General features: G+C 43.2%; 1 protein-coding gene across 4 annotated transcripts in view; it reads right to left on the reverse strand.

The window, feature by feature from the left end:
* C1H14orf39 (chromosome 1 C14orf39 homolog) overlaps positions 755 to 25,987 on the reverse strand; it is a 141,738-nt gene continuing 116,505 nt past the window's right edge. For 3 of the 4 annotated variants that reach the window (XM_021062402.1, XM_021062391.1, XM_021062380.1), the window contains one exon: positions 755 to 2,186. The gene's annotated coding sequence lies outside the window, so the exon portion shown is untranslated. The remainder of the gene's footprint in view (positions 2,187 to 25,987) is intronic. The other variant, XR_002335522.1, reaches the window with a different exon arrangement.

The raw sequence follows: 25,987 nt of genomic DNA on the forward strand, positions 1-25,987 counted from the left end.
AGATGTATGCTTCCCAGGTAAGGATGAGACCTGGGTGAATGAGCGGCAAGGAATGGTTTATGTAGCATTTTTAAACAGACATTGCTTGTAAAGTCCATTTGGGTCTTAAGTTCAAATTGGCCAAATAAGTTTTTCCACCACAAAATCTCATGATCATCATGTAAGCATGCCTTCCGAAATCACCTTTGCAGTGTATTCTGTCAGGCTCTCAGCCTTTGGGAGTACAAAGGCCAGTACCGGGGTCTCACTTCAATGCACGAGGAAAAGAGGGCAGAGGCCACCCTCAGTGATAGCCTGCACTGGCCAGGGGGCCTTTTCAAGGGCTGTGAATGGCTTGTATCCATATGACTAAATTTGGCCCAGTTTCTAACTTGTGAACCATGATTGTTCAAGTGGAGGGTAGGGAATATTTTCATCTGTTACCAGAGATGACGGTGAAGTCTTATGGACTAGTTAGGATCATCACACTTCTCATCTGAGGGCAGGTGTCTGAACCTCTCTCGTGTCCTCCAGGCCCACATCACCACTCCACTTTATTCCAAAATCCTTGAGCAGCTAAATCCTTCCTAAGTCTCTCTGAGAGAGAGAAACATGGCCAAGGAACTTGCATCCTGAAAACTTATCAAAGGCACTTAGGCCGCAGAAGGGCAGGTGGGGATGGGTGGCAGGGAAACCCAATATCTACAACAGGATTGTTAAGACTCACACATCTAGAAAATAAACTCATGGTTACCAAAGGGGAGGGGGCGGGTGGGAGTCTGAGATTAACAGGTATAAATTACTCTGTATAAAATAAATAAGCAACAAGGATATATTGTATAGCACAGGGTATTGTAGCCATTAACTTGTAATAACTTTTATTGGAGTATAAGCTATAAAAATACTGAATCACTATGCTGTACACCTGCAACTAATATGTAAATCACCCTTACTTCAATAAAAATAAGTAAATAAAATAGGATTGTCAGATCCTCCAGAATTGGCTCCTTGGAAAATGCACTGCCTTAAAAAGGATCAGACAACCTGCCAGGGACCCTTAGGATTTGTACCTCATTATCCCAGCCCTGTGACCAGGAAAATGTGTGTAGGGAAGCAGAAGTCTCTTTCAGTCCACCCCTCTAAGGAAAAAGGCTTGCATGGAGGCCCGTAGAAGCCAGAGAGGTACGAAACCAGTTTTAGATGCATCAATCCCTCCTTCAAGATACAGAAGGTGACAGGCTTAGAAGGACATGCCTCAAAGAGCATGGCTACTCTCTCCCACAACCCTTCTGAAACAGAGCCAGACAAGGTCAATCAAACAAGCACCACCTTGTGCCTTGTGCCAGGTACTACACCAAGTGCTTCTCATGCAGTATCTCATTTAAATCCTCCAAATAACACCATGACATAGGCTTGATAATCATCCTATTGCTCAGATGAAAAACTGAGGCTCAGAGCCTGAGCTATTCAGACACACTACTGCTAACTGGTAAACCCAGGGTTTGAACCCAGAAAGTCTGTCTTTAAGTCCAGGCACTTAGCCACTCTGGTCCCCACTGGCAATCTGCCAAGTGCATGAACCACAGCCTTTTCCTTCCTTGCCTTAATCTCGATTTGGCATTGGAGCAAATGCCCCACTTGGGGCTATGACCCCAGAAACTTCCGCAACAAGACACTTCCTTCTTCATTCTGGGCACAGCCTCTGTACCCCAAAGTGCTACATACAATTCCACAAGGTTGAAGAAAAGTGAGCTGTAGACTCCTTTGTTCCCTAGGTGAATTTCATTTCCTTTTCTGTGGTCTAAGGATTCCTAGAGATGTAATACTACACCCCACCTATCCTGCTTTTAAAAAGAAGCTTCCATGTAGGTTGGCAAATTACCCCTCACAGCTCCATGCACGATGAAGTCACAGGAGATGAGTGGAAGCTGTGCACCTGGTGTCAGTAATTACAGGCTCCGATGGGGAGGAAAGAAGGGATGAGGGCAGGCAAGTACAGCTGCATGTGGGAAGCTGCTCAGGACCGTCAGCGAGCTCGGGCAGGGAACCTAGAGGCCAGGCAGCTGCGGATGTTCATGACCCCCGCCCCCGCCTCAACCCTGCCCCTCCACCTTTTGCTCCTTACCTTGGGTTTTGGGGGCAGGGGTGGATCTGTGTGTTTCCTCATCTCAGATCTTTGTCCATCTTCCACACCAGCACCAGATGGCCTGTGAGGATCAAAATAAAAGCTCCTGAGGCATCCGGATGCCAAACAATCTGTGTTTTGCTTCTTCATTTGGGTTCTCTGATCTGTATTATGTATGAGAGCCTGCCAGAAACACTCTGGGAATTTACTCCAGAGACAAGGCTGAAGGGACTAGAAAGCAGAGGTCACAATGTCCACTGTCCCTCAAACCGGGCTTCTTCAGTTACTCCTTTTAATTTAAAAGTGTCATTAGTACATTTGATACCTAGAAATAATCTAGACTCTTAAACCAGTACTATGGTTAAATTACAACTTAGTTAAGATGAAATAAAATCAAAAGTTCAGTTCTTCAGTTGCACAGCCCTTGTTCAAGTGCTCAGTAAGCACCCACGGTGAGTAGTAATCATGCTGGACATGTTTGGCTGTGCCTCACAGGCCTGCAGGTCTTATGACTGCCAACCAAGAGATCAAAGAAAGTGCTTGGAGACAGTGACAGAGACATCAAAGATTTATTGATTAGGGAATCTTACAAGTTTGAAGCAAAGTCCTAGAGCAACACCCCACTGAGCAGGGCAGGCAGCAGGCAGAACATGGCATCCTGGGGAGAGGAGGGTTGAGGAGAAGGAGGTTGCCATTTATAGGGGGAATTGACAACAGGTTAGCTCATCAGTAACCAGGGAATCCAGCAGAGGAGCACAGTTCCTCATAGCTCGTTGGGTTAAGGATCCTCACCTGGGCAGATGTTTCCCTTTGATAACCTAGCATAGTGGAGCCTTTCTGGGCTAAGGATTAGAACAATCACCAGGTGGAGCAGGGGACGAACACAAGGCACTTACTGATTAAGTTTTATAATTAAAAAGGAAGGTGAGTCAGGTGAATAGGGTACACAGGTAAAGCAGGGACTGATTGAATAGGGGATGTACAGAGAGCAAGAGAACTGCCATCTTGGGGGGCCTGACCATACACTCCATACCTACACACTCTCCGCAATCCTCACAATCTCGATCTACCCCTCTTTCAAGAAATTCCTGGGGTCAGGTATGTAAAGGTGTACTACAAAGAAATACCACAAATGAAATACAGACAACAGGAGTTCCTGTCGTGATCTGGAGTGGCTGTGGCTATGACCGGCAGCTGCAGCTCCAATTTGACCCCTAACCTGGGAACTTCCGAATGCTGTAGGTGTGGCCCTAAAAAAGAGAAAAAAGAAAAAGAAAGAAATACAGCAGACAACAGCAGCTAAAGAGTGGCAAGAGTAAGATGAGTTAGTATTATTGTCCTACTGATGGCACTTCACTGAGACAGAACTTCGGAAGGATGAGCTAAAAGACACTAACAGTGAGGTAAATATAAACCCTCCAGAGAGGCCACTCAGCAATGGTTTTAGGAAACCACTTAGACAACGACCCCATCCTCTATCTTCTCTCCAAGGATATAGCCTGAGTTCCAAGGATGAAAGAGAGGCTCCAAGAATTATCCTGGCTTTCAGAGTGGGGCATCAAGGACATGTGACAGCCTCTGACCTTGGTGGCATTTGGATATTGGCTCTGACTCTGCTGATGCTTTTGTCCTGCTGGGGTCTCCAACATCTATGTCCCATCTGTTGACAGCATTCCCATGTCATAACTGAGAGACTTCGTCCAGGCTACTAGCCCTCTCAGTCACCTCCAGCCCTTTTTAGGCACACAGGAAACTTCCAGATGCATCATTCTATGTTGAGGCTGCCCCCAGTCCCCTCATGTAGACACCTGTGGGCCAAGTTTCCTTGGCGCTCCAATTTCATTCAAGTTGTTCTATGGTTTTTATCTCCCATTCTTTCTTTTGGACTTAGCTCAGGATGGTGGGCTCTGTGCCCATTCTCCAGAGCCCAGAAAGCTCTGAGCACTAGTCAGCCATTCTTAAATTTCTTCCTTCCTCCTGCAAGGCAAACTTTATCTCTTGTGGGGAGAGAAGACACCACTTTTTGTGTTCCTCCTTTACACAGTTTATGCAGAGTTCAGCAAACCTTCCAAAAAGGGCCAGATAGTAAGTATTTTAGGCTTAGCAGTCCATGTAGTTTCTGTTTTAACCATTCACCTCTGCTGTTCTAGTGCAAGAGCACCTACAGACAATACATAAACAAATGGGAGTGACTGTGTTCCAAAACTTTATTCACAAAAATTTCACCCCTATCAGCTGTAATTTGCTGACCCCAGTTTATGGAATACAGTCTGGACTCTAGGTCCTCTTGTCTTTAGCCCTTAGTATTAAGAAACAAGGTTTTAGAATTAAAAAAAAAGAAAAATTATTCAAGTGCATGGCTCTTATATTTGAAAAACAGATGAACCTGCTACAGATTAAAAAAAAAAAATCTACCTTTGAACTCATACACTAAGAATTTCCTTCTGTCTTCTGGGATAGTGATTCTACCCTATAGAGAGGACACTGAGAAAGTCCCCATAGATGTTTAAGTGGTAAGAGAAAGGACAGGGGTAAAAGATTAGAAAATAGTTAATGTAGTATTTCTCAGCTACATTACAAAATGGACTAGCAGCTCTTATCTGTGATTGTGAGGATTAATGAAAAAGGATAGTCTGCAAAATGTGCCTCACACATTGTCAGGCACATCTGATAAATGCCCATCCCTTTCCACTTCTAAACCTCTCAAGTCAACACTGATATCATGGGAGCAACAGCTGGAAGACTTGCTTACTTCTAAGGCACCTGCATCCATCAGCTTACTGAGTTGAAATACACTCCTTTTTCCATTCTTAAAAAAAAAAAAAAAAATGTGGATTTTCCCCAAAGGAGACATTTTGAAATTCTCCTTTTTCTTAAAGCCACATGGCAGAGAGTTGAGGGCCAGATCCTCTGGGAAGGAGCCATCAGCTGGCTGGTTTTGGAATGGGAAAAAACAATGTCCCTGCAGGAAGATACCACTTGTTTGCTTTAGAGGAGAGGACACTGAAAACGAAGAGGAGGACTAATGTCACGTTTCACACACTTCCCCTGCACTAGTCAGGACTTTCTTGGTGGCAAGCCATAGCAACTTAACCAAACTAGGTTAGGCAACTATGGTTGAAGAATTAAGTCGTGGCTGGTTAGGAAGGCACCCAGGCTGAAGGAACAGCTGAGTACTCTCCCTACCTCTCCCGGGCCTTTCTTATCCTGTGCTGGGAGGACCAGATTCATCCCTATGGTAAGCAAAATGGCTGCTGGAAGCCCCAAAGCCTAAATCCCTCCTCCAACAACACTGGGAAGGCAGAAATTCCTTTCTTTGCTTCCAGTTTTAAAAAACTGTAAGGACTCTGGGCAATTCCGGGAAAGGACTCTGATTAGCCCAGGCTGGGGCCTGCGTCCAACCAGCTGATGGTGGTCATAGCTGTTCCCATTCTAGCCATGCAGGGGGAGTTGCAGGCCCAAGGTGAGACAGGAGGCCCACATCCTTATCCTACCACAGGCCCAGAACTGTAATACTTTGTTGTTTGTCATGGATAAAGTTGTTATTTACTATTTGACTCATTTTTGTTCTCTGGCAAACTCTGAATTTTAGGTTGATGTCTTAGAAACCCTGGCCGTCCTTAGGAAAGTATCACCTGAACAATGACTTGGGCCTTTCCTGACTTGTGTCCTTGGTTAGGCTCTGCCAGTGAGCAGGTGCTGAGCCCACCCTTTCTGGCGATATGATTCATCTCCTGTCACGCTCTGCTTCTCACGCTTCTCACGGTCACTGAGTTGGCTTAATGCAGCCTCTCGGCGGCCAGCCTGGTGTTCCCCAAGGCTGAGGATCTAATGTTAGTAGGACAGGATTCGATTCACATTGAAGACAGAGATTAAGTCTTTTTACTCAGAATCTTGTCAAAAAAAACAAATCTGCCTGCTATCAAAAGCAAAGAAAATGCCCCTTCCCATAATAGCGCTTGTCTGTGTTCACTGATACGAAGGCCTGTCTGTCCCCAGGCCTCTGAGGCAGTTTTTGTCAAGGTCAATTCGGCTGATCTTTTTCAGTGATAACCCAAAGAGGATTAAGTTAACATCTGACCTTTAAAGAGCTTTATCTTTGGGGAACCAGGCTAATTAAAAAACTGAAAGTCTGCTTTTAAAAAATATTTAGACCACAGCCTAGGGAAAACATGAACACACTGCTTGTAGTGGCACAGAATCTTCCAAACAGCAAGCAAGATCTGTTATCACATGGATGACCTCGGCCTGGGGATTCTGAAGTCAAGCAGAAGTGGGTTCCAATCTTGGCTCTGCTGCTTTTGAGTAATGGAGTCGTGTGGCCTCAGGCAAGTGTCTCCTCTTCTCCAAGCTATGTTGTCTTATTTGTAAGTAGAGATAATAATAGAAACCAGCCCATAAGATTGTTGAGAGGACTAAATGAGATAGTACATGTAAAGCCCTGACATTTAGGTTATGGATATGTTTAAAATTTTTAAATTAAAAACTTTGCTTTACTTACTTGCTCCATCATGTTGACAACTGAATAGCATCTCCTGACAAAGTGGCTGGTTCTCCTATGCCCAGAACTCAGAGAAATCTCTAGGTTCTGAGATGGCTCCACTTTGGACCAGATGTTACTAGCACAGATACAGCAACACCACCTGTATCTGTACTTGACCAGACACCACAGTGACAACTCTGCTACTACCAAAGCCACCCTAAGGAAATAATAACATGAGAAAATGGATGGTGGTACTGTCCAGGAAAGCTGGGAAAATTTCTGTCCTTTAAATTCTGCTATTACTTTCCCATTCAGGAAGATATTGACCATTGTTAAAGATTTTCATCCAAAGCAGCATTCTTAATATTGACTTTCTTTTCATCAGCTTATATGATGCTTGAAGTTATCTTTCTTGCATGTTGACAAATATCATAAAGCCATAGGGATGCTGAGATGGCCTGAAAAATTAGATCGTGGATTGGATTCTTCCTGGGAGAGAGTTTAGTCTGGTTTCAAAGGCCTCTAGCCTCTTGCTACTCAAAGCCTGGCACATGAACCAAGCTTGGACATCACCTGAGCACTAGCTGGAATTACAGACATGCTGGGCTCACCCTAGACCTACTGAATCAGAATCCGCAGATTAACAAAATCCCCAGGTGGTGCCAAGGCACACCACACTTGGAGAAGCACTGTTCTCGTCCTCAGCGGCACATCAGAATCACCTGGGAAGCTGAGGCTTGGGTCCCACTCACAATAATCCCAGTTTAATCAGCACTGGGATTTTTTTTTTTTTTTTTTTTTTTTTTTTTTTTGTCTTTTTGCTATTTCTTGGGCCGCTCCCGCGGCATATGGAGGTTCCCAGGCTAGGGGTTGAATCGGAGCTATAGCCACCGGCCTACGCCAGAGCCACAGCAACGCGGGATCCGAGCCACATCTGTGGCCTACACCACAGCTCACGGCAACACCGGATTGTTAACCCACTGAGCAAGGGCAGGGACCGAACCCTCAACCTCATGGTTCCTAGTCAGATTCGTTAACCACTGTGTCACGACGGGAACTCCAGCACTGGGATTTTTAAAACCTCCCAAGGTGAAGGCAATGGTTAACCAAGGTGGAGGTCTTGTGCTCCAGAGACATTGTTTTCTCTTCCTCTGTGTATTCCTACAATATTTATTTCTCTGAAAGTGAAGATCTCTCAAGCTGCAGTGAAGGCTCATTTCTTCATGTTGTTATGTCAATGGACAGATGACCATTTTCTAGATAATACCACACATTTTCAAGATGCACTTCGAATTTTATTTTTTGTCTTTTTAGGGTTGCACCCATGTCACATGGAGGTTTCCAGGCTAAGGGTCAAATCAGAGCTACATCTGCTGGCCTACATTGCAACCATACAAACACCGGATCCTTAACCCCCTGAGTGAGGCCAGGGATCAAACCTGCATCCTCTTGGGTGCTAGTCATATTCACTTCCACTGAGCCAAGATGGGAACTCCCACTTTGAATTCTAAAAATAACCATTAGGAGTTTCTTCTGAACCTTTACCAAGATATCCACATCCCTCTTTTACTGTGAAGTCCAGAACTAGACCTAGTCATCTAGCACAGCTGTAAACAGTGCTGAGCATCAGCATAAAGGACTTTTGTGTCCTGAATGAAAGGTACTGTTATAAATAAAAATCAGACTATGTGAATGGGGAGTGGGGGAAGGGCAGCTTTAACCGCCAAGCGAAAGATTTTCTCATGCCTACACAGTCTGGGAGTGAATGAGCCAGTTATACTAGGAGAAAATTCATCTTCCCAGTTTTGAGCTCCCCTACTGGAGCAATAAATGTGTTGCTATTTAACCAAACAATTCATAACCACTCATGTATCTGTAACTCATGGATGACCAAACAGATAAACTCACCTGTACCCAACTTTTAAAGACAATTTTACTGATTCAAAACTTTGGCTAATGTCATAAGCATAAAAGTCACCTGAACTCTAGACCTTACAGACTCGTGACCTCCAAACCTAACTACTCAGCTTTTAAGAATCACCTTGTCTACTTACTAAACACATATAGATGTTTTAGTATTTGCGGTTTGAAAAAAAAAAATGAGAACAATTCTTCTCAAACTTTAATGCAGAGGTCTTGCTAAAATTTTAGATTCCATAGGATTGTGTGGTGGGGCCTGAGATTCTGCATTTCTAATAATTTTGAAATTGATGCTGTTAGGTTGCTTCCCCGACCATATTTTGAGTGGCAATGCCCTAGGAAATTCTAACAGTCATTGGGGAACCAGAACTTTAGGCATCTCACATGTTGCCTGAAATATGAAAAAGCTCATTTCCACTTGAATGTTTATCAGCAGCTCACGGTGTGTCAACGAGATTGGGACGCAAGCTGATGTAAAGTGTCAGTGGGCAAATTCAGTCTCAATTGGTGGAAGAAACATGGTTGAGAACAGTTTAATTATATTTATGCGTTGCCAATGCAAGAAGAGACTGGAACCCTAGTTTATTTCTCTGGTGATGTATTCTTTAGAGATCAACAAAGACAAAGGCAGGGGAAACCATTACTTTAAAATCATATTATTTTAGCTGATGTATTTGGAGCACGGTGATAAATTAATCATGACATCTGGTCTGATTCACAATCATATTCTAGCCCAATTTACACTTCGCATTTGCAGAACTGAAATGCGATGCATTAAAATGGTGCACACATCACAGATTTTTCTCTTCACTGAACCCATGGAGGGAAGCGCTCTCTCACTCAGCCTTTTCACTGAAGCACCTGCCTGTAGGCCCAGGCTAGCAGTGAATCCAGCTTCCCGCTCCGAGCAGTGAGGCAGGGAGAAAGGAAGATTCCGCGCTCAAGACAGCCGCTGCCTAACGGGCAAAGCCTGCTTGCGAGATGGAGTGGGAGTCGTTAAAAAATAACTTCCTGGCTTAATAAGACCGAGGCAGGCTTATTCACCGGGAAGGGGGAGCGGCGCGGGGTTGTTTCTAAACATAACAGATGGCAGCTGTCTGCGGCTATATAGGGCGCACTGACAAATCTCCCGGACAGCCCCTGGGCGCTCGGGGGTGCGCGAAGGAGGCGGCGGGCGTGGGTGCAGCTGCCGCCCGCGAGGGCTCGGGATTGCAGGATTCACCGCCTGCCCGCGCCCGGGCTCCGAGCGGAGCGGGCGCTGGACCCTGGCAGCTCGCGGCCGATCTAACTCTCGTGCAGGGGAGGCGGGGCTCTCGGCGAATTCACTCGCTCCCACATCTTCCACATCTTCCAGCACCCAGCCCCGGGCGGCGTTACGGGGTGGGAGGGGTGGCTCCCAGCTCCCCACTCGCGACTTGGACCCAGTTCTGCCGGCTACCAGGGGCTGGCTAATTATCCTGGTTTGCGAAGCTCGGCGCCCAGAAGGGGTGTGCGCGGACGTGCTCTTCCATTCTCACCGCGTGGCTAGTGAAATGGCTGTCACACACTAAGGATGATGCGGAACCACATCGGAGGGTTAATTTTGTATGAAATGGGTCCTAGCTATGATTTCCATGTGGTAAACCTATTTTCCAAACCGTAAATCAATCTATACTACCTTCTGATACCTGTCAAATGACTTTTTTCAATGATTTGGAATTATTTTGTAAGATGGGAAAAATCTTACAAAGCTAGAAAAGTTGTCACAGAGATTTTTTCTTTTCCAGCCGCACCTGTGGCACAGAGGTTCCCAGGCTAGGGGTCAAATGGGAACTGCGGCCCTGCCTACACCACAGCCACTGCAATGCAGGATCTGAGAGTGGTATCTGTGATCTACACCACAGCTCACATCAATGCCAGATCCTTAACCCACTGAGCTAGGCCAGGAATTGTACCCGTGTCCTCCTGGATACTATTTGGGTTCGTTACTGCTGAGCCACAATAGGAACTCCTAGAGATACAGTTTAAACAAAAATTTAATTAAAATAATGAAAGTAAAATTGGACAGTGCTATCAGTGGGCTGAGCTTCCTGAAAGACAGGGCAAGGGAGTTAGGCTTCTTTTTTTTTTTTTTTTTTTTTTTTTTTTTGATTTTCCCACTGTACAGCAAGGGGGTCAGGTTATCCTTACATGTATACATTACAATTACATTTTTCCCCCACCCTTTGTTCTGTTGCAACATGAGTATCTAGACAAAGTTCTCAATGCTATTCAGCAGGATCTCCTTGTATATCTATTCTAAGTTGTGTCTGATAAGCCCAAGCTCCTGATCCCTCCCACTCCCTCCCCCTCCCATCAGGCAGCCACAAGTCTTTTCTCCAAGTCCATGATTTTCTTTTCTGAGGAGATGTTCATTTGTGCTGGATATTAGATTCCAGTTATAAGTGATATCATATGGTATTTGTCTTTGTCTTTCTGGCTCATTTCACTCAGTATGAGATTCTCTAGCTCCATCCATGTTGCTGCAAATGGCATTATGTCATTCTTTTTTATGGCTGAGTAGTATTCCATTGTGTATATATACCACCTCTTCCGAATCCAATCATCTGTCAATGGACATTTGGGTTGTTTCCATGGAGTTAGGCTTCTGAGCTGTGGTTGGGCTTGGGGCAAAAGGGAGGGGTTTGGGAGCCTGAGGACTGAACAGCCAAACATTCCTATACTTTTCAAGCTGCAAAGACCGTTGAAGATTGAAGGCCAGACAACTTTACACTTATCTGTAAAGTAGTAGGAATTGTCTCCTGACAGAGAGGGCTAAGGTTCTAAGTCTCTGAAACAAGACCCCTGGGGTCATTCTTGTCCTCATTTCAGAGACTTAGAACCTTAGCCCTCTCTGTCAGGAGACAGTTCCTACTGCTTTACAGATAAGCTTTACAGTTTACTGTAAACTGAGGTGTAAAGTTGTCTGGCCTTCAATCTTCGACAGGCCTGTGTGGCAGAGTCCGTGGAAAAGCTTCCTGACTCCACCCCTCTGGGACTTCTGGTCTCTCCATCAACTCGTGTCAGAGTCCCAGGCTCCCTTACTTTCTTCTCTGTTGCCCGGAGTGTTTTTCATTGAAGCTAGGAAAGAATGAGGTTCATTTCTTCATTCAACAAATGCTTATTAAGAGCCTTCTATGTGCTGAATTCTGGTGCTCAGACTCTGAGCAAAGCATGTGAGAATCCCTGCCTGCTTGGAGCTTTCAAGAGGAAGCCGAGTCGAAAAAAATCTACAGACAGTGTCAACCTGACAATGAGCTGACACTAGTTTCCTGTAAATAGGATCCTTTCTTTTCACTTAGGAAGAATTCTGACATGTTGAGGGTCTTCTATACATGTGAAGCTATTATTGCATTTAGTAATTTTGAGGGGAAAGACACAGCTGATGGAGGAGCACACATATTTGAAAAATAGAAGAAAAGTCTAAATTCTTCTTATGAACTTATCTGCTAGAGGGGTCTCCGGCCACATTCAAACCTTTCCCAAGTAATGTGGGTCTATGGGTAGAATAGGAGTTTGACTATGAGGCTTAAAGGAACTTGGACTTTCTGTCTCCATTCCTGGGAACTCTTAGGTCAGACAGGAAATGCCCAGCCTCTGGATCTCACCTTCACTGGGACCACAATCTATTACCCTTTTTAATTCTCCCTCACCCCTGCATGTCCTCACTTCCCTCCTTCCCCACCTTCAATTCCATGGCCAAGCATTATTATTATTCCCTTGTCTCTGCTACAGGATCTGTTTCAATGGTTTCCAAAGCCTAAAAGAAGTTGTATATCCACCCTAGATAAACCAAAACAGACTAACCCACATGTCAAATTTCTTTGCTTTTGGATACAGCGATAGTGATTCATTGTGGTGACACTGGCTGAGTATTTCACCAGTTACTTATTAAGAAGTATTTGAAAGTCAATGCCAGAATGCCACATCAAGCTGCAATGAATATTAGATGTAACTGACTGCACATACACACACAAACTCATACATTCTCACTCATGCTTAATTCTATCATAAACTTATATGTACCCATTTTACAAACATGGGTTTATTTATTCTCTTTTAATCCCTCTGTTTTCTATATAGAATCTGGATTTTTTTTTTTAATGGCCGCACTGCGGCACATGGAAGTTCTTGGGCCAGGGATTGAATCTGAGCCACAGCTGCAACCTATACCACAGCTGCAGCAATGCCAGATCCTTTAACCCAGTGCACCCATCTGGGGATGGAACCTACACTTTCACCATGGCCCAAGCAGCTGCAGTTGGATTCTTAACCCATTGCACCACAGCAGGAAGCCCAGAATCTGGATTTTTAAAAATCCTTTATATTATTGTTATAGGTTATGGTTATGGTTATGGTTACACTTATTCAAGATGATTTAAGGTAGTGCATAAATGAACTTTAAATTTTTTTTTGTCTTTTTTTTGTCTTTTCTTGGCCTGCACCAGTGGCATATGGAGGTTCCCAGGCTAGGGGTCTAATCAGAGCTGTAGCCACCAGCCTACACCAGAGCCACAGCAACTTGGGATCTGAGCCACGTCTGCGACCTACACCACAGCTCACAGGAACGCTGGATCCTCAACCCACTGAGCAAGGCCAGGGATCAAACCGGCAACCTCATGGTTCCTAGTCAGATTCATTAACCACTGCACCATGATGGGAACTCCTAAATTTTTTCATAGTATGCATGTTTGAAAAATATAAATCAGTTATCAAACCATCATTTCACAGAAGTAACTCAGGATGCAAACAAGTTTTTAAAAAGTGAGTTGAACAATGAAGTATCACCTCACACCAGTCAGAATGATTTCAAAGTCTATAAATAACAAATACTGGAGAGAACGCAGAGCAAAGGGAACCCTCCTACACTGTTGGCAGGAATGTAAATTGGTACAACCACTATGGAAAACAGCATAGAGTTTCCTTAAAAAAACTAAATATGGAAATACTATATGACCCAGCAATCCCACTCATGGGAATATATCTGGAGAAAATAATAATTCTAAAAGATATATGAATCCCAGTGTTCACTGCAGCATGATTTACAATAGCCAAGACATGGAAAAAATCTATTCATTGACAGCAGAATGGATAAAGAAGATGTGGTATATATATACAATAGAATATTACTTAGTCATTAAAAAGAATGAAATAATGCCATTTGGAACAACATGGATGGATCTTGAGATTATCATATTAAATGAAGTTAGACAGAGAAAGACAAACATTATTTATATGTGGAATCTAATAAAATGATACAAAAGAACTTATTTATAAAACAGAAAGAAACTCACAGATTTCAAAATCAAGCTTATGGTTACCAAAGGGGAAACCGTGGGGATTGGGGGGAAGCAAATTGGGAGGATGGGATTAACACATACATACTACTATATATAAAACAGAAAACTAACAAGGACCTATTGTATAGCACAAGGTATATTTGATGTTCTGTAAAATCTTACATGGGAAAAAATAATGGATATGTGTATATGTATAACTCATTTGCTTTGCTATACACTTGAAACTAATACAACATTGTACATCAATTATACTCCAATAAATTTTTTTTAAAAACCCATCAAAAAAGTGAGTCAATAAAAAAATACTGTTAATTATAATGCACATAGTACTGAGAAATGACAAATATAACACAGGCAAAGGAATGCCTAAAAGTTAAGTCATAGGTTCATAGATGATCCAGGAGGGCCAAAAAAGGCAACCACAGCTGGACCTACAGAAAGGGCACCTAACGAAGTCTGCTGCAAACTGACTTTGTCAAACATTCCATCCATCCTCACTAGCAGAAATAATAAAATCAGGTACCCATGACTCAAGGAAAAGGAATGTTGGTTTTTTTTTTTTTGTTTTTTGTTTTTCCTGCAACTCAAGAAAATGATGCCATATAATTTTATCAACAGAACACTTTCTGGCTCACAGGACATCTGTGTTTATTGTGATCATGGTTTTAGATCTTTAGAGCTCAAAGGCATTAGAAACATGCCAGAAATCTTTCAGTCACAGCAAAGCTGTTTCCTTTAGAAAATCACCCAGTATTTAAATGCTTGTTTGGAAAGCTCTGTATAAATCATGAGCTACTTTTTCAGTTCTCTTGAACATTTTAACATTCAACTCTAAGAAGCCCATTTAACAGAACTTCAAAAAACTTAAAATGGATTTACCTATATTTTTATAAGAAGAAACAAATGTATAGACTCTGAATCATGCAGTGTTTCTCAGCAGGGGTACTAATGGCCTTAGCAGTATGTTTAGCATGGCTGGTTTCTTGTGCTTAATGTCAATGGAACCCCTTCCAAGTCTTTATGACAATCAAACTGTCCCCTTCCCTGCACATACACATATTCAACTGCCCTCAGTGGGCAGTATTGCCCTGACTTGAGAGCACAACTGCCTTACTTACTGAAAAGAAACCTGAGATCCAGAAAGAAGGGATATGCCCAAGGACCTACACCAGGTTTCCAGACTGAAAAGAAAGAGAGCACCAAACTACCTGAGTACTAGGGGATGACTGAAAGGTTACATGGAAGGTGAGGAAAACTAGGAAACATATCAGGGGTGGCCCAGCCAGGCCTAATGGAGAAGCATAGCACGCTGCTCTCAGTTGCATACTGAGCACATGTGAGCCCTCCAGGGACCCGGCCACCATGTCATCTTTCCCAGGGGCTTGGGGCACTGGTGCCTCCTCTGACATCACCCCCTGCCTCTTTTTTCTGGTTTTGCTTCCCCTCGAACTGTTTCCTTATTGCCTCTGCCTCTTTTATCCTCTTTCTGTTTTACATTCACACTCTCCTCAAGAAAATACTAACGGGCTCATTGGGCATGGCCAATATAAAGCATAACTTTAAGGCCGAGTTTTCTTGCCCAGCTACCCCACTGGTGCTATTCAAAGCTGGTTGCTTTGGGAAGACTGGAGCTCAACTTCTCACCTAAAAACAACAAAGTTTACAACCAAATGCTGAGCAATCTTCACCCAAATGCACCGGAAACTTTCAAAAAGATATCCTACTCCAGAAGACAAAGAGGAGGCCACATCAAGAGGCAGGAGGGGCGATCGAGCGATATACGTGATATAAGCAACCTCATACCTCCCGGGTGGGAAGCCCCACAGACTGGAAAGTAACTGTTTCACAGAGACTCACCTACATGAGTGAGAGTTCTGAACCCCACATCAAACTCCCACGTAAGGGGATCTGGCACTGGGAGAAAGAGCCCCTGGAGCATCTGACATTGAAGGCCAGTGGGGTTTGTGCGCAGGAGCTCCACAGGACTTGGGGAAACAGAGACCCCATTCTTAATAGGCTCACACAGACTTTCATGTGCACTGGGTCCCAGGGCAAAGCAAAGTCTCCATAGGAATCTGGGTCAAACCTGACTGCAGTTCTTAGAGGTCCTACTGAGAAAACAAGGGTGATTGTGGCTTGTGGTGGGGGAAGGACATCAGAAGCAAAGCCCTTGGGAATATTCAGCAGCATGCCTTTCTCTGGAGGTGGCCATTTTGGGAAAATCTGGCCCCACCCATCAGTGCTGAGAAGCCCCAGGCCAACTAATAATCCAGGTGGGATCACAGTCCCACCCATCAGTAAACAGGCTGCCTAAAGACCCCTCAGGCACACAGCCACCTCTAATCTCACCCAGAGACAAAGCCCCACACACCAGAGGGACAGGAATCAGCTCCACCTACCAGTGGGCAGGCATCAGCCCCTCCCATCAGGAAGCCTACAGCAAGCCCCCATACCGACTTCAGCCACAAGGGGGGCAGACACTGGAAATAAGAGAGGCTACAACTCTATTATCTGTAAAAAGGTCACCACACCAAAAACCTATAAAAATGAAAAGACAGAGAACTATAACTCAGATGAGGGAGAAAGAAAAAAAAAAACCATAAAAACAGCTAAGTGATCAGGAGATTCTCAGCCTCCAGGAAAAAGACTTTAGACTGTTGATGCTGAAGATGATGCAAGACACTGGAAATAAACTGGAGGCAAAGATGGATAATATACAAAACACTGAGCAAAGAGATACAAGATATAAAACTTAAGAAGAGATGCAAAATACAATAACTGAAACAAAGCTGGTTGCTTTGGCTTAGGACCAAGAGCCTATTTCCCCAGCAGGGGGCAGCAGAGCTCATCAGCATCTTGAGGTCCCAATGCTGGATGTGGAGCCTGAAGCCAGACTGTAGGGGTTTGAAAGTCAGCTCCAACCTGTGGCTGCTATGCAACTTCAGCAGTCTGTGCATCAGTTTGCAATCATAAATTGAAAAATTGATTGTACATACCTCAAAAGATGTACGTGTGTGTGGAGGGCTGCAGCATATACAAGGTATTAAAACTAGAGAGTCCTTAGTAAGCATTTGATGAAACTAGCAGTTGTTTTCATTGCTGCTCTTATTATCAGCAAGGAGAAGATGGATGATGATGATGATGATGAAAGCAGAAAGTTAGAACTTGTATCTCCTGAACCCTCTCACTCCCCACTAACAGAGCCTTTTCAGACTTTTCCCCTCAAGTATCTCTACTGGCTAAAGGCAGGGCAGATGCAGACCCCAGGAGAAAAGGGAAGCAAGGTTCTAAATGTCCTAGTGCAAGTCTGATATTTCTTGGAAATCACTTGCTTTATCTTTGCTTTATATTTTGTTTCACATTATCACTTATACAGTATGAATAGATTTAACCTGCTTGGTTTTTTGTTTGTTTGTTTGTTTGTTTGTTTGGGTTTTTTTAGGCCACACCCATAGCATATGGAAATTCCCAGGCTAGTGGTAGAATCGGAGCTGCAGCTGCCAGCCTACACAGCCACAATGACACCAGATCTGAGCCACATCTGTGACCTACATCACAGCTCACAGCAACACTGGATCCTTAACCCACTAAGCGAGGCCAGGGATCAAACCCACATCCTCATGGATACTAGTCAGGTTTTTACCCCACGGAGCCACAAGGGGAATTCCTCAACCTACTTTTCAATATGCTATTCCTTAATATAGCCATGCTTTTTCTAATACAAAACGTTTTAACTTATTTACCAGATCAGTCTAAACGTTTAGTTTTTGTCCAAAAGATCTCTAAGAAAAATTAATGCCGCAGGGAGTTTCTTTCCAAGTACATGCCTAGGGGTATACATATCTCATTCTCTGTCACCATAATCCTCATGCCTTTGTGACTGGAGGTTTTCCTTCCAAAAAGATCAAACAGAAAGACACGCAGTCAGTCATTAAATTGTCAAAAATTTATAAAACTTAATTTTGTGGAAGACATGTAACAATTACCACAGAGGATTCAACCACACACTACCCTAATCTCTAGGAGTTTATCATGTAAAGCCATGCTGCTGGTGGCTTCTGGATGGAACTTACATCTCGGCCTTCCCTAGCTGGTGAGAAGGGATGTAAACCCATCTGTGCCCAAATCTCAGTGGCTCCAAGTCCCCTTCTCCCTACTCGGCCATAGAACACACTTTCTTTTACATAGTCCCCTCTAGGAATGCCCAAGCTCCATACAGGTATCCACAAAGTAGTCCCATTAGTCCCTTGCTGCTGGTGGTGGTCAAGTCACAGCTCAGTCTTAGGATCCAACAAATTCTAATCCTGCACCCAGCAAGGTGCCAGCAGGGCTGAGGTGCCCCTATACCCTATACCTGTGTTCTCGTAAAGAATCTACTTTTATTTTTGCTCATTTTGGGCCCCCCAGCAAGCTCACTTACCCAAATACCACATACTGAATGATACCCATTCTTTTGCCACCTGAGCCAGGATGCTCCCTCCAGCCTCTAGACTTCCACAGAGGCGATGCCTGAGTAATACCTTATTCTCACACCTGTCACTACTGTCACCACTGCCCGGATGTGGACAGAGCAGGAAACCTTCCTTGGCAGGTGAACAGGCTATGGCCACCCTGAGACTGATAGAATTTGAAGATGGGGGCTGCAGCCTAAGGCCAGACATCCAAGTCATCACGCAGGAGAAGGCATCTAAGTAGGCATTCCACTGCAAGGCTGCTTTTACACTAAAGTGTTACAGCCTTTCCTGTGCACATAGAGCCCCACACCTCACAGCACGTGATGTGAACAGGTAACTCCTACCACATTTCCTGTAACTTGGTTTTGATTATGGCTGTATATTTCCAAACCCCAGTCAAATAAGGATAAAATCTTTACCCTGAAAAATCAGTGACTACAAAGAGCTTTATGGACCCCTTCCAGGTCCATGGATGTGTGTGTACTCTCACCTCAGTGCCCTTCCTGTGATATTCCTTCTACCTGTCTTACCTTTTCCTTTAGCCTTCCTCAGCCCATTCACTCTGAGTAATTCTTCCTATTTTGTTTTGTTTTGTTTTTTCTAGGGCCGCTCCCTTGGTATATGGAGGTTCCCAGGCTAAGGGTCTAATCGGAACTGTAGATGCCAGCCTACACCAGAGCCACAGCAACACGGGATCCGAGCCGCATCTGCAACCTATGCCATAGCTCACGGCAACACCAAATCCTTAACCCACTAAGCAAGGTCAGGGACTGAACCCGCAATCTCATGGTTCCTAGTCTGAGTCGTTAACCACTGTGCCACGATGGGAACTCCCACTCTGAGTAATTCCTGTTCCTCCTTCAGGTCTCAGGTCTTTCTCCTGAGACTTCATCCACCCCTGGCCCCCAACTCTGAACTGGATGCCCTTCCTCTGTTCTCACATCAACTCAACTTTCCTTTCTTATGATTATACTTTATAGTACTAAGTGGTGAAGTGTCTCTCTCTGCTGGAAGATTTAATCCTGTGACTGAGGATTATAACTGTGAAAGGGCCAGCACTTGCCTGATGTTCAACAGAGAGGTTATGGAATGCAGGAATGCAGGGTGGCTTAGCTCCCCTCTGCAGGAACTTTCTGTGTCATAAGGTAAAGAGGAGAGAAATAGCTATGTGGATAGGCTATGCCATGTCTAAGCCATGTTAAGATAAAAAGATCAACCAAACTGTGGTAGAGCCAATCAGATGCTTGAGACTATCTCAGCAAACCATGAGTCTCATCTTGAATGCAGTAGTATCAAGGACAGAGAAACTGGCTGATGATCCAATCTTACTTCCCAAAACAAAGGTCTGTCGGGAGTTGTGGTGCCCATTGTGGCACAGGGGAAACTAGTCCGACTAGTAACCATGAGGTTGTGGGTTCAAGCCCTGGCCTCGCTCAGTGGGTAAAGGATCCAGCATTGCTGTGAGCTATGGTGTAGACACAGACGTGGCTAGGATCCTGCATTGCTATGACTCTGGCGTAGGCCAGCAGCTGTAGCTCCCAATCAGCCCCGAGCCTGGGATCCTCCATATACCATGGGTGCAGCCCTAAAGAGCAAAACAAAACCAAAAGGTCTGTCAGTCTTTTAGTCACAGAGTGATGATCCTGCCGTGATAACTAATGCTTGACACAGGGGACTTGAATTTCAGAAGCTCTTAGTTTGCAACTTTGACTTAACAGTAGATTCCCCTTTCCATTAGCTTTGCCAATCACAAAGTTGTTAGCATAGGTGCCAATAAAACTGGCACGTTTGTAAAAAGCAGAGAGAAGTGTAGAGCAAAGAGTGGCAGAAAGGAAAGCAGGAGATGGAGCCACAGTTCCTTCACACCACCTTCTGTGTCTCACATCTCTAGAAAAAGGAGCAGGATGGAATGAGCTCTTCCTGCTCTGCCAGCACTGACATCCAGTTACCATTCTGGGCAAAGGTCCACTCCAAGCCAGCATTTGGCAATAATATTGATCACTGTACCTGAGCTTTCTGGGACATGAGGCTGCACAAGTTAGCAGTTTGGGTTAGCAGAAGTGGAACCCTGGACAATTCTCTTGCATAAACTTCAGTTTCCTCCTCTGTGAAATAGAGATGAGGCTAATAGCAACTTCATCAGGTTGTTACAATTAAATGAGAGTTCTTACATGAGGTACTCAGAATAGTGCCAGGCACAGAGCGTGCTTTCAGTGAATGTTCCCCATTGCTGTTTAGTAACCATACATAGTTTGTAACACTTCTACATTCTTGTATTGTGTGTGTGTGTTTAAGTAAGAACAAACAGAGCTTCTTTCATTAGAAATACAGCCCTTCTCTTCAGTGCAGTTCTGTCCCCAAACTGTGTATGCTTCTGTTGGGCCCCCACTTCTCAAACACATGTGACAGCTGCTGTTTACAGGAATTCTGCCTCAGAAGGAAATGTGATCAACTCCCATTACTTCCATTTCAAGAGAGCATTTATGGAAGTCAGGTAATTGCATTGCATTTTGAACTATCTCATAAGCATGGCATTTGATGGAGAAAATTGAAATACCTATACCTGATGTTGATGTCAGAGAGTGTTTTACCTATGTTTTCCTCTAGGAGTTTGATGGTGTCCTGTCGTATATTTAAGTCTTTCAGCTATTTTGAGTTTATTTTTGTGCACGGTGTGAGGGTGTGTTCTAGTTTCATTGCTTTGCATGCAGCTGTCCAGGTTTCCCAGCAATGCTTGCTGAATAGACTTTCTTTTTCCCATTTTATGTTCTTGCCTCCCTTGTCAAAGATTAATTGACCATAGGTGTCAGGGTTTATTTCTGGGTTCTCTATTCTGTTCCATTGGTCTGTCTGTCTGTTTTGATACCAGTACCATACTGTTTTGATGACTGTGGCTTTGTAGTATTTCTTGAAGTCTGGGAGAGTTATGCCTCCTGCTTGGTTTTTGTTTCTCAGGATTGCTTTGGCGATTCTGGGTCTTTTGTGGTTCCATATAAATGTTTGGATTGTTTGTTCTAGTTCTGTGAAAAATGTCATGGGTAATTTGATAGGGATTGCATTGAATCTGTAGAGTGCTTTGGGTAGTATGGCCATTTTTACAATATTGATTTTTCCAATCCAGGAACATGGAATATCTTTCCATTTCTTTACATCTTCTCTGATTTCTTTGATTAAAGTTTTATAGTTCTCGGGATATAGGTCCTTTACCTCTTTGGTCAGGTGTATTCCGAGGTATTTGATTTTATGAGGTGCAATTTTAAAAGGCATCGTATTTTTGTATTCCTTTTCTAATGTTTCATTGCTGGTATACAGAAATGCAACTGACTTCTGAATGTTAATCTTATAGCCTGCCACTTTGGTGAATTTATTAATCAGTTCAAGGAGTTTTGGGGTTGAGTCCTTAGGGTTTTCTAGGTATAGTATCATGTCATCTGCATACAGTGACAGTTTGATCTCTTCTCTTCCTATATGGATGCCTTTTATTTCTTTTGTTTGTCTAATTGCTGTGGCTAGGACTTCCAAAACTATGTTGAAGAGCAGTGGTGAGAGTGGGCATCCCTCTCTTGTTCCAGATTTGAGTGAGAAGGCTTTCAGTTTTTCCCCATTGAGTATTATATTTGCTGTGGGTTTATCATAAATGGCTTTGATTATATTCAGGAATGTTTTCTCAGGTCAGTCTCCCAAAGCAATAGAAATTAGAGCAAAAATAAACCCATGGGACCTCATCAAACTGAAAAGCTTTTGCACAGCAAAGGAAACCAAAAAGAAAACAAAAAGACAACTTACAGAATGGGAGAAAATTGTTTCAAATGATGCAACCGACAAGGGCTTAATCTCTAGAATATATAAACAACTTATACAACCCAACAGCAAAAAGCCAATCAATCAATGGAAAAATGGACAAAAGACCTGAACAGACATTTCTCCAAAGAAGATATACAGATGGCCAACAAACATATGAAAAAATGCTCAACATCACTGATTATAAGAGAAATGCAAATCAAAACTACCATGAGATACCACCTCACACCAGTCAGAATGGCCATCATTCATAAATCCACAAATAACAAGTGCTGGAGGGGCTGTGGAGAAAAGGGAACCTTCCTGCACTGTTGGTGGAAATGTAAACTGGTACAGCCACTATGGAGAACAGTTTGGAGATACCTTAGAAATCTATACATAGAACTTCCATATGACCCCACAATCCCACTCTTGGGCATCTATCCGGACAAAGCTCTACTTAAAAGAGACACGTGCACTCGCATGTTCATTGCAGCCCTATTCACAATAGCCAGGACATGGAAACAACCCAAATGTCCATCGACAGATGACTGGATTCGGAAGAGGTGGTATATACACACAATGGAATACTCCTCAGCCATAAAAAAGAATGACATAATGCCATTTGCAGCAACATGGATGGAGCTAGAGACTCTCATACTGAGTGAAATGAGCCAGAAAGACAAAGACAAATACCATATGATATCACTTATAACTGGAATCTAATATCCAGCACAAATGAACATCTCCTCAGAAAAGAAAATCATGGACTTGGAGAAAAGACTTGTGGCTGCCTGATGGGAGGGGGAGGGAGTGGGAGGGACCAGGAGCTTGGACTTATCAGACACAACTTAGAATAGATATACAGGGAGATCCTGCTAAATAGCATTGAGAACTTTGTCTAGATACTCATGTTGCAACAGAACAAAGGGTGGGGGAAAAATGTAATTGTAATGTATACATGTAAGGATAACCTGACCCCCTTGCTGTACAGTGGGAAAATAAAATTTAAAAAAAAGAAATACCTATACATTATTTTGTTCAAAGAAAGGAAACCATGGTGATTATTTATTTATTGTACCATCGCAGAGCATTGTAAAAGTAAAAACTCTTTTTGAACTCATTATTAAGAAGGGATAGTTTTCTTTGTCAGTGTAGCTATAGACCTTATATGATTACAGACTTCCTGGCATATGTTCTAGCATTTACTGGGAGGTTACAAATATTTCTTTGTATGTTCTCTGAGTAACACCCAGGAAATGAAAATAAGCAAGATCTATACTTAGCAGAATTCAGTCTTTCAGATTTTCAAAACAAATTTGTAGTTGAGTAACATAAGCAAATTCTGTCTTTTTTAGGGCTGCACCTGTGGCATACAGAGGTTCCCAGGCTAGGGGTCTAATCGGAGCTGCTGCTGCTGGCCTACACCACAGCCACAGCAATGCCAGATCCAAGCCTGTCTGTGACCTACACCACAGCTCATGGCAACACTGGATCCTTAACCCACTGAGCAAGGCCAGGGATCAAACCTGCAACCTCACGACTTCTGGTCAGATTCGTTTCCGCTGCGCCACGATGGGAACTCCAAAATAAGCAAATTTAGTTTTAGTAATCCACAGAAGTAGAATATAAGGAAAACATTTGCCTATAGGAAGATTTACTCTCTTCTGATTAATTTATAAGTGGGTTATATTGTGATGAATATTTCAATCCATTTTATAAGTTTATTGACTTGCAAATTCAGTAAAGTGAAACTTAACTATAATCTTGAGAATTGGTGGGAGGAAAAGTCAGGTATTTAGAGAAGAAGAGGAAAGGCTTTTTATTAGTTATGAAAGAGAAATCTTCTATTTTCATTGTCTATACTCATGGCATAAAGAATGTGTCACAGAATCTGCTGCCTGTTATCGTCTAAACTCTAGAGAGCTCTGTGTCAACTGCCAGAAAAAACACAAAGAAAATACATTTCATAATATTTATTCCTAATTATTTTATATTTATTTTAATTTTTGGCAGGGTCACAAAGAGACTCAAAGGCCCAGAGTAAAGTTCATGTGACAGAAGACTCTTTTTCTGCCTCTTTGACTGATATAGCTCTTTCAGGAGTTTTCTAGTCTAGCATGGACACTGAGGTGGGTTGGGTGAGCATAACAGTTTTCCAAGATGATGCAGAGACTATAAGGCAAGTCAATTTGCCTGTGTTTTTGTTAGATGATAACTATAATTTATTATTATATGAGAGAATATAAGATAGAATTTAAAAATAAAACCAAGAAAGCATTTCCAATTCAAAGCAGTATGGCAAGTCCTTACTTAAACATCCCCCTGCCAGTCCCCTGCCTACCTCCCAGGACAGAGAAATGCTAACAACCAGGTCTGTCACTGATAGCACTGAGTCACTCTCACAGCTTCCTTGGTGATAACAGTTTTTAATATCTGCTTTAGCAATGTTAAAACAGTTTTAGCAATAAAAATTATCAGCAACATTATTAGAAATTTTGTCTACTAATGAAGTTGCAGTTAAAGCTACAGAGTGTAAGTCTATGTCAATTTTTATTTTTTTATGTTTTCATAGAAACAAAATATAAACTTATTATTACACTTTTCAATGACTGATGGCTTTATTATTTTTGTACTACAGCCAAAAGAGTACAATTTTCAGGGGTTTTAATCAATTTCCTTGCTTCTACTCTCTCTCCACAGGGCCTTCTTAGAGCTAAGCATGGTCCTCTTGGGCACCTTGCCCAGTATCCTTTCCCACATGATTAAGCACCCACTTTTCAGATGCAGCCTCTTTCTCCAGAGCAAATTCAGCCAGACCTCATCTTGCCTCAACTCTGTGCTCCAGCAAACTAGACTTTCCAAGGGAGGGAAATTTCCCTGCCAACACCATCTCCACACACTGAAATCCTAGCCATCTTCATTACTAATAGCACAGAGGGAAACCTATGCTTACTATGTACCAATCATTGCCTTTAGCACAGTGGGGGTGCTAGTCCCTACCACTGCCCAGGAAGTGGGTAATACTACTGAACCTTACAGATGGCGAATCTGGTGTGTGGGATGCTGCCAGGACTGGAAGACAGGTCTGTGAATTCAGCGCCCAAACAACTTCACCACCAGGTGCTCTATGACTTTTCAAGAGCAGCCTCAGCCACAAAGCTTCGCCTAATTCCCCACCTGGTTTTGATATCTTCCTCTTTAGAACTGGAGACTGGGGACTATTATTTTAAGCTCATCTCTGTGCCCTTGGAGCACCTCCCACAGGCTCACCTACATCATGGGAACTCACTACGTACCTGTTAGACTCAATTTACCCAGAGAATGATTCACCGTGGTCCTGGCAATAAATTCAGTGGAAGTTCCAGGAGAGATGTGGAGCAGTCACTAATGCTCTGGCAGGGGTTGGGCTGGTTTGGTGAATCAGAAGAGGAGCATCTGCTTTAGGAGCTGTGATAATCTAAGTGAAGCCAAGGCAGGAGGACGGATCATGGTGCATATGCAGAACTACGAAGAAGGCAGTGCCCAGCAGATTCGATAACTGAATGTGCTTTGGGGAAGGATATGAGACTAAAATAGACTAAATGAGCCTTATGCATTATAGAATGCTATGAAGACTGCCACACACAGGAATGTGCATAAAGCTTCCAGCTGCTTTTATATTCTTCTGTGACACTGTGTTGCAAACATTCATCTATGTTGTTATGCATTGCTTCAGTTCATTCAATATTGTCTAATATTCTGTTGTATAACTAGTATCACAGTTTATTCTTTTCACATGGATCAACATTTGGGTTATTTTTAGGTTTTTTACTATTATTAATTTTGCTGCTATGAATATTCTTGTACATGTGTCCTGATGTGCATATATTGAATGGCCGGGTTACATGGCATGCACGTCTTCTATTTTTTAAGATAAGGCCAAATT

Source organism: Sus scrofa, chromosome 1, assembly GCF_000003025.6.
Source record: "Sus scrofa isolate TJ Tabasco breed Duroc chromosome 1, Sscrofa11.1, whole genome shotgun sequence".
NCBI classification, from domain to species: domain Eukaryota; kingdom Metazoa; phylum Chordata; class Mammalia; order Artiodactyla; family Suidae; genus Sus; species Sus scrofa.